The sequence below is a fragment of the Oncorhynchus gorbuscha genome, unplaced genomic scaffold (assembly GCF_021184085.1).
Source record: "Oncorhynchus gorbuscha isolate QuinsamMale2020 ecotype Even-year unplaced genomic scaffold, OgorEven_v1.0 Un_scaffold_8415, whole genome shotgun sequence".
Classification (NCBI taxonomy): Eukaryota; Metazoa; Chordata; class Actinopteri; order Salmoniformes; family Salmonidae; genus Oncorhynchus; species Oncorhynchus gorbuscha.
This window is the reverse complement of record NW_025745624.1, coordinates 5,147-14,816: the sequence shown is the minus strand read 5'-3', so window position 1 is coordinate 14,816 and position 9,670 is coordinate 5,147. Positions and strand designations below refer to the sequence as shown.

The 9,670-nt window shown below is 48.9% G+C and overlaps 1 pseudogene; it reads left to right on the top strand.

Moving 5' to 3' along the window:
• Window positions 1–691: 691 nt before the first annotated feature.
• On the top strand, window positions 692–9,242 carry LOC124019378 (annotated as a pseudogene).
• The last annotated feature ends 428 nt before the right edge of the window (window positions 9,243–9,670 follow it).

Sequence of the window (9,670 nt, the reverse complement as noted above, 5' to 3'; positions counted from 1 at the left end):
GCATCCGCTTTTATTTGGCCCCCCAACTTCTTTCTTTTTAGTGTTGAGAATTTTAATCCGTCCCAAGTGATTTTAATTTAAGTCATCTGTTCCCAAGTATTCCCACACATAATGGAGAGAAATTATTGTATACAAATGTAAGGTTTGAAATGATTGTGCTAGTCGAATATTATCTGTTTGGGCTTCTTTCCGTCAATTTACAGTCTACAAATTGTTTTATAATTATGTTCAGGCCCCCCGACCATCTGCTCAAGGAAAAATCTGTACACAGTAAATCTAGTTGATGATCCCTACCCTGACATTTTACCACTGATCACAACACCAGTCATAATCTAAACCTAATCTGTACACAGTAAATCTAGTTGATGATCCCTACCCTGACATTTTACCACTGATCACAACACCAGTCATAATCTAAACCTAATCTGTACACAGTAAATCTAGTTGATGATCCCTACCCTGACATTTTACCACTGATCACAACACCAGTCATAATCTAAACCTAATCTGTATACAGTAAATCTAGTTGATAATCCCTACCCTGACATTTTACCACTGATCACAACACCAGTCATAATCTAAACCTAATCTGTACTGTAATTTTTACCATTTCACCCCAACACAATATTCCCAACCTACCAAGTCTCTGTAAATCATCCGGTTCGGTGTATGGGGCCTAACCCCTGTTTTCTGTGCTCGACCCTGTCCCCCACAGGCAGCAGTGTGTCGGTGCAGCCAGCCTCTCTCTGGGTTCAGCGCACGATGCCTGGAGGACGAGAGCATGTTGCAGGCCATCAGCAAAGCCAATCACAACAGCCGATTTGTCTACGTCATGGATACCAGGCCCAAGGTAGCTAATCGCAACGCCGTTAGCAAGCTCTTCCCAAAGAATGTGGACATTCTCAGTCCATTCCTTCATTCTTTTGTTTATCGCCCTCCCTCTCTGCAGTTGAATGCCATGGCCAACAGAGCAGCAGGTAAAGGCTATGAGAATGAAGATAACTACTCCAACATCCGTTTCCAGTTTGTGGGGATCGAGAACATCCACGTGATGAGGACCAGCCTACAGAAACTCCTGGAAGGTCAGACGGGCACACTCACTCACACCACACATGCACTCCACCCACATGCACTCCACCCACATGCACTCCACCCACATGCACTACACCCACATGCACTCCACCCACATGCACTATTTACTTCACCCCTTCCATCTCTCTCTGCCTGTCTCAGTGGTGGGAAGTCGTTTTCTGTCGGTAAATGACTACCTGCTGGGCTTGGAGAGCTGTGGTTGGCTACGGCACGTCAAAGCTGTGGTAGATGCAGCTATCTTCCTCACCAAGGTAAGGCCATGTCCTTTCTCCAATCACTTTCTGCTTTCCACTGCAGTTTAGTCACACTGTGATTGCAGACAGTTAGGGGTATAAATGTTAATTTGGGATCCTTAACGTTTTAAGAAAAATCCCAAACCGAAAAACAATGTAGCAGTGCAGTTATCACACAACATGATTTTCCGTGTTATATCCTAACTAGACTATATGCTATATAGGTCTGGGGAAAGTTGCTTCATGTAAATAAAACCAGAGCGGAAGAGGTGAACTTGAGGCTACTATGGTGAATTTGCGAGGAATGCAAAATAGATTACCAAGACACATGCACACCTCTCTCCCTCACGCTGGCTTGCCTGGGGGCGTATTCATTCTGTCGATTCTGTTGCAAAATGATTCTTAAACAGAAGAAAACTGGGAGGGACCTACCTGCATTTGTCTGTAGAAACTCTAGTTTTAGTTGAAAAACACTTCTCAACTGTTAGAGCAGTGTCATGATGCCAGTGTGTGTTCAGTCTTCCGTCTGTTGCGCGTAGAATATCCTAGCCTATTCATCGATAATAGGCCCGGCTTTACTGAAGTTGCGAGACATTGCAAGGAAATAAATGGTGAGATACAGCATCCCGTTGCGATATCCAGCTTTTGACTGCCTATAGACGGGCCTAGTGCACGGTTCTGACTGACTGCCTGGTGGCCGACCTGACTATGCTGTGCACCTCCCCTCGCTATCCGTCCCTCGCTAGCTCGCCATGAAAGATGCAAGTGTTTGTGTTCGTGGAAGTACGGCAACTACTCAGTCTCCTCTGTTCCAATAATAGTGAATCTTTAGGAGTTGATTCTGAGCGGAATCTAAACTTGACATTCAGAAATGGGAGTCAACACCGGGAGTCGACGTGCAGCTGAGGAATCAATTCTTTTGGAGTCGACTCTCCACCATTTTTCTAATTTGTCACATGAAGCAGGTAGCACTTAGAGCATTGGGCCAGTAACCGAAAGGTCACTGGTTCTAATACCCGAATCCTGACCATGGAAAACAACACATTTTACTGCACCTTTCCAGTGTGTGTGACAATTTAAAACATTGTATTTAAAAATATATAATTTTATTTACAAGTTATGATAATGGCAATGGTAGTGATTTTAACTTCAGTCCCCTCCCCCATAGGCAGTGACCGTAGAAGGAGCCAGTGTGTTGGTCCACTGTTCAGACGGCTGGGATCGGACAGCCCAGGTCTGCTCTCTGGGAGCTCTGCTCATGGACCTCTACTACCGCACCATCAAAGGCTTCATGGTGTGTGTGTGTGTGTGTGTGTGTGTGTGTGTGTGTGTGTGTGTGTGTGTGTGTGTGTGTGTGTGTGTGTGTGTGTGTGTGTGTGTGTGTGTGTGTGTGTGTGTGTGTGTGTGTGTGTGTGTGTGTGTGTGTGTTGTGTGTGTGTGTGTGTGCTACTGCACCATCATACAACTTCCCTATGCCTGTAGAGGAAGGAAACATGCCATAAGAAACTCTGCTCTCTCTGTGTTTCAGGTCCTCATAGAGAAAGACTGGATCTCATTTGGACACAAGTTTGCAGACAGGTGTGACCAGTTGGATGGAGACCCCAAGGAGGTGTCCCCCGTCTTCACACAGTTCCTGGAGTGTGTGTGGCAGCTCACCGAGCAGTTTCCCCAGGTGTGTGTGCGTGTGCAGTCATCTGGTGTTTCCAGTATACTCACCACATAGCAGCCATCACAGTGGAAGAGTGAGGAATGATTGTGGTGATGATGATGATACCTACTCTTCCTCAGGCATTTGAGTTCAGTGAGTGGCTGCTGCTGCAGATCCATGAACATGTTCACTCCTGTCAGTACGGAAACTTCCTGGCTAACAACCAGAGACGGAGAGAAGAGCTGCAGTGAGTAGACCGCAAACATGCACGCTTTCCATCACTCACTCACTCACTCACTCACTCACTCACTCACTCACTCACTCACTCACTCACTCACTCACTCAGTCTTCTCTCTCTCTCCTGCCAGACTTGGAGACAGGACTCACTCTCTGTGGGCGTTTCTGTTAAGAGAGCAGCAGAACTACCTAAACCCTGCCTACTGCCCCACCTACGCAGACACACACCCCGTCCTAGAACCCTCCACCCTGCCCTGCCACTTCAAGTAAGAACTAGTCCTTTCTCTCTCTCTCCTTCCCTCATCCACTCTACTCTAAGAATATCCTTTCTCTATCCTTTCCTCATCTTCCTAATCTCTGTTTCACTCCACACTGCTTTGTCCCACCTGGACAAAAGGAACACTTATGTGAGGATGCTGTTAATTGACTACAGTTCACCGGTCAACACCCTAGTGCCCTCCAAGCTCATCACTAAGCTAAGGACCCTGGTATTAAACACCTTCTGCAACAACTTATCCGCCACGCTGACCCTCAACAAGGGGGCCCCTCAGGGGTACGTGCTTAGTCCCCTCCTGTTCACCCATGACTGTGTGGTCGAGCACGACTCCAACACCATCATTAAGTTTGCAGATGGTGGTAGGCCTGATCACCGACGACAAGACAGCCTACAGGGAGGAGGTCAGAGACCTGGCAGTGTGGTGCCAGAACAACAACCTGATCGTGGACTATAGGAAATGGAGGGCCGAGTACGCCGACATCCACATAGACGGGGCTGTTGTGGGACAGGTCTAGAGCTTCAAGTTCCTTTGTGTCCACATCACTAAGGAACTATAATGGTCCACACATCAACACAGTCGTGAAGAGGGCACGACAACGCCCCTTTCCCCTCAGGAGGCTGAAAAGATTTGGCATGGGCCCTCGGATCCTCAAAGTGCCACAGCTGCACCATTGAGAGCATCTTGACTGACTGCATCACCACTTGGTATTGTAACTGCTTGGCATCCGACCGCAAGACGCTACAGAGGGTAGTGCGTACGGCCCAGTACATCACTAGGGCTGAGCTCCCTGCCATCCAGGACCTCTATACAGGGCGGTGTCAGAGGAAGGCCCTAAAAATCTTCAGTCATAAACTGTACAGTACCCTGTGTATATAGCCACCCCCCCAAAAAAAATATTTTCATTAAAATAAAATAAAATCTCTGCATACATTTTGATCTCTCCCCCTTTTCCACCTCTCTGTCCCTCTCTCTTCCTCCTCTCCATCCCTGTCTCTCATCAACCCTACCCTGTTATACATTCTTTTCTCTGTCTCGCTCTCTGTGTGTCAGATTCTGGAGGAATATGTACCACCAGTTTGATCGCTCCATGCACCCCCGTCAGTCTGTCCTGAAGAACGTTCTCACCCTGAAAGAGAGCAACTGCCAACTGGAGAACACAATAAAAGACCTGGAGGCTGTGAGTACTTGTATCTCACTGGGTTGATGGGTTGTGTTGTGGGCAACTATCGTTTTTCTATCCTGTTCCGAGCTTATTTTTACATTTTTATGCATTTCTTTCATGGTGCAGTGTTAACACATTGTTTGTTTATTGGAGAAGGGGGTGAATAGATGGGGGAGAGGCAGGTTGTTGTAGTAACGGAAACTCTGGTGGTGGAGGTGAGTACAGGGTCTGTGGGGAACGGTAAGCATGCTGGGGAGGTGAGTACAGGGTCTGTGGGGAACGGTGGGGGGTGAGTACAGGGTCTGTGGGGAACGGTGGGGGGTGAGTACAGGGTCTGTGGGGAACGGTGGGGGGTGAGTACAGGGTCTATGGGGAACGGTGGGGGGTGAGTACAGGGTCTGTGGGGAACGGTGGGGGTGAGTACAGGGTCTGTGGGGAACGGTGGGGGTGAGTACAGGGTCTGTGGGGAACGGTGGGGGGTGAGTACAGGGTCTGTGGGGAACGGTGGGGGGTGAGTACAGGGTCTGTGGGGAACGGTGGGGGGGTGAGTACAGGGTCTGTGGGGAACGGTGGGGGGTGAGTACAGGGTCTGTGGGGAACGGTGGGGGTGAGTACAGGGTCTGTGGGGAACGGTGGGGGGTGAGTACAGGGTCTGTGGGGAACGGTGGGGGTGAGTACAGGGTCTGTGGGGAACGGTGGGGGGGTGAGTACAGGGTCTGTGGGGAACGGTGGGGGGCGAGTACAGGGTCTGTGGGGAACGGTGGGGGGGCGAGTACAGGGTCTGTGGGCCCTATACATACAGCGAGGGAACTGTCTAGCTTCCTGAGGGAGACTAAAGGGGAAAAGAAGGTTCTGCTGGAGTGTTATATTCCTGCTTCTGAAAGGTTCGTAAGGTCAGCACAACACCTGATGAAGAATGAGGGGTTTAGTGTCCTCACCCAGGAAGCAGTATAGGCTAAGAAAGTGGGTCACATTGGTGCGTAAGGGCATTTCTATAGACTCTGTGTAAATTGATAGGTCTTTTATGGCACGGTGGCTTCATGGGCTACTCTACTGGTTTCTAATTGTGGCCCAGGCAGGTGTCCTATTGAAAATTCAAATTAAAGCTCTTACAAGAACACTTTTTGCTCAAGCTTCCAAGGCTTTTGGGAGAGGTGGGGACACCGGAAAGGGGAGGTTGAGTCTCTGTCAGTGGTGGATGTATGGAAAGCCAGATTGGGTTTTTCTGTCAGCAGTATACAGCCTTTCCTTCTTCAGGGTACTTGGGGAGCTTGAGTGTAGCGGAGGTTGAGCTGGTGTGGCAGGATAGGGTGTGGGATGCAAGATCATCTATCAACTATACTGGGACATGGGACATGGGGCTATTTATCCCATCAAAGAGAAAGGAGCACTTGTAAGAGCTGGATTTTCCATGTTGAGAGAGAGAGCTGTCAGCATCCATTTCTTGTTTGGGATGGAAAAACAGAGTGGGGAAAACGAGAAAACCCATTGTTTACTTTTGTCTGATGGGCGTGTAACTTCTGTTGTGAGGGAGATACACTCCCCCCCACCGGCGGATTGCTTGCGGACGTGCAACGCAAATACATGGATTATTTTCTGTCCAGGAGGGAGGACAAGGCCTGGTGGACCTGGAGAGCAGGATGGCATCATTCTGACTCGAAGCAGTGTAGAGGCTACTGTACCACACTGATGTTAGCTGAAGGGAACCAGCATGTGCTCTGTTTATGAGTTTAGGGCTGCGCCGCAAGCTCTTCATGAGAAGCAGCCGGAGAGACTAAACGAAGCAGGGGTCTCTGATTTCTATGCTGCAGTACTGAGTGCCTGGCAGCTGCTGAGGCCCACACGAGGGGGAGGCGTGGGAGAAGCCCATCTTCCACAACCCACTGATCCTTTTGAGGTCCGTTTGTTCAGCCACCCTACAGTGACATTTAATGGCAGCAGGAGACTAGCTGACCAACGACTGGTGGGGGGTGGGAAACCCCCCAGCAGTTGGCACAACAACTAACGTCTCTTAGGTTGCTGGAGAGAGTCATGGGAAGGTCCAGGAGGCTCTGCCTGAGCCAGTGTAGCGTGTGCTAGAGCAGCCTCTGGAGGAGTGGCCACCACTGCAAGTGACAGCAGAGACTGATATTACTGATATTTAGCACGCCGAGCCTGTGGGAGTTTGTGGAAGTGGGGGGTAAGGCGCTGTACACCCTCCGCTTAGTGGGTGTGACGGGGCATCGGGGTTGTGGGGGCTGAGAGCATGGCAGGGTATAGGTGGAGGGTGCTCTATAAGCTCCCAGTGCCAAACATGTCAGAGGACCTCCAGTGGAGGGTATTACATGGAGCCCTGGGTTACCAATAGCTATAGGGGCTGACCCTGGGAGTTGGGAGGGGTATCTGTTTTGTGCAGTGACTGAGACGGATCTTGTTTTTCTGTGTGCCAGGATAATGCTGTTATTGTCTCTAGACTGTGTGTGAGGTTGGGAGTGGTCTTCTCTGTGGGGATGTTTGTGATTGGGGCCAAGCTATTCAAGCAGAGAAAAGGGTCAAATGTGTTTTGCTGAACTGTTTGTTTGGCCAGGCCAAGTTGGCTGTATGGCTAACAAGAACGAACCCTGCCTAGGTTTGAATGTATCACATTATTAACAGTGTGGCGTCATTTCAGGAGGTGTGGGGCTCAGGGGTTGTCTCTTTGAATGCATCAATGGTGTCTCTTGCTGCTGGTGATTCTCTGATCCGCCTCTATGCAGACGACACCATCCTGTATACATCAATGGTGTCTCTTGCTGCTGGTGATTCTCTGATCCATCTCATTTGAGACGACACCATCCTTGTAGTACATCACGGTGTCTCTCTTGCTGCTGGTGATTCTCTGATCCACCTCTTATGCAGACGACACCATCCTGTATACCTCTGGCCCTTCTTTGGACACTGTGTTAACTAACCTCCAGATGAGCTTCAATGCCATAAAACTCTCTCTGTAGGCCTCAACTGCTCTTAAATGCAAGTAAAACTAAATGCATGCTCTTCAACCGATCGCTGCCCGCACCTGCCCGCCCCCGTTCAGCATCACTACTCTGGATTGTTTTGACCTAGAATATGTGGACAACTACAAATACCTAGGTGTCTGGTTAGACTGTAAACTCTCCTTCCAGACTTGCATTAAACATCTCCAATCCAAAATTAAATCTAGAAAAGGCTATTTTTGCAACAAAAGCATCCTTCACTCCTGCTGCCAAACACCCTCATAAAACTGACTATCCTACCATCCTCAACTTCGGCGTTGTCATCTATAAAATAGTCTCCAATTCTCTACTCAACAAAATTGGATGTAGTCTATCACAGTGTCACCCGCTTTGTCACCAAAGCCCCATATACTACACACCACTGTGACCTGTACACTCTCGTTGGCTGGCCCGCTTCATACTCATTGCCAAACCCACTGGCTTCAGGTCATCTGGGCCAAAACCACGCTAGGTAAAGCCCTGCCTTATCTCAGCTCACTGACACACACGCCCAGCTGTATATCTCCCTGGTTACCTAAAGCCAATTCTTCCTTTGGTTGCCTCCTCCTTCCAGTTCTCTGCTGCCAATGACTGAACGAACTGCAAAAATCACTAAAGCTGGAGACCCTTACCTCCCTCGCTTAAGTACCAGCTGTCACAGCCTTCACAGATCACTGCAATCTTTCGTACATAGCTCATCTGTAATTAGCCCATCTAATCTACCTCTATCCCCATACTGTATTTATTTATTTATCTTGCTCCTTTGCACCCCAGTATCTATACTTGCACATACGTCTTCTGTACATCCTACCATTGCAGTGTTTAATTACTATATTGTAATTACTTTGCCACCATTGCTGTTATTATTTTTAACTCTCTTATCCTACCTCATTTGCACATGCTGTATAAAGATTTTTCTGTATTTTTGATTGCATGTTTGTTTTACTCCCATGTGTAACTCTGTGTAGTTATGTGTCGACCTGCTTTGCTTTATCTTGGACAGGTCGCAGTTGTAAATGAGAACTTTTCTCAACTATCCTACCTGGTTAAATAAAGGTGTAAGTAAATAAATAAAATATGGCTTGAGAGGAGGGGTTAGAGGTACGGTTTAATGTGGTGCTGGTGTATTGGAAACGACACACAATGTGACATCAATCAGCACATCAGAATTCTGAAAACAACAGGTGATTGTGTGGAGGTATTGGTGGTGCGCGATGTGTTTTATGGGGGGTTCTCATTACTAAATCTAACCCTATGTCTCCTTCTTTGTCCCTCCAGAGGCTACAGAAGCATGGCATCAGCCCCCCACCCCGGACCCCCAGGCTTCCCCTAGAGACCAACGCATCCTCCCCATGCGCCCTCACTCCCTCATCCTGGGAGCCCCCCTCAGCCGGAAGGAGGCACAGCGACAGCAGGAGGAGGAGGAGGAGGTGGGAGTGGAGGTGACAGAGTGCTGCAGTGACACAGAGCGGACAGTAGAGGGCAGCAGCGGTACAGAGCGCAAGGAGAGCTACACTGACCTGCAGGGGACATACGGGGCCAAGGCCGAGCCCCGCTGTGGTCAGCCTGGAGTTTGGAGTGGCCCATGACCTGCTGAGGCGCGTGATACTGGAGAAATGGAGGAGGGGTGATTGGGCTGGAATGGAGGGAGGAGGAATGGAAAGGGTGAGAGATGGGGTCACTAAAGGACAAGTGAGTGCGTGTCGGTGTGAGTGCGTGTCGGTGTGAGTGCGTGTCGGTGTGAGTGCGTGTCGGTGTGAGTGCGTGTCGGTGTGAGTGAGTGTCGGTGTGAGTGCGTGTGTGTTGTGTTTAGCCATATTCCTATGTTGGCGAATGAAGGTTGTATTATACATCTTTATAGAAAGCGGCATTACTGCACATAGAAAAGTTGTTTTTAAGAATGTTGAAAAGCACTAAAGAGAATAAATGACATGATGAAGATCTGCGTGTTCTGTCTGCCTATGTTATTCAACTCAACACAACTGTATTTGTGAAAGCCAATGCTCTGTAGGACAGTTCCTGGCAGCAGA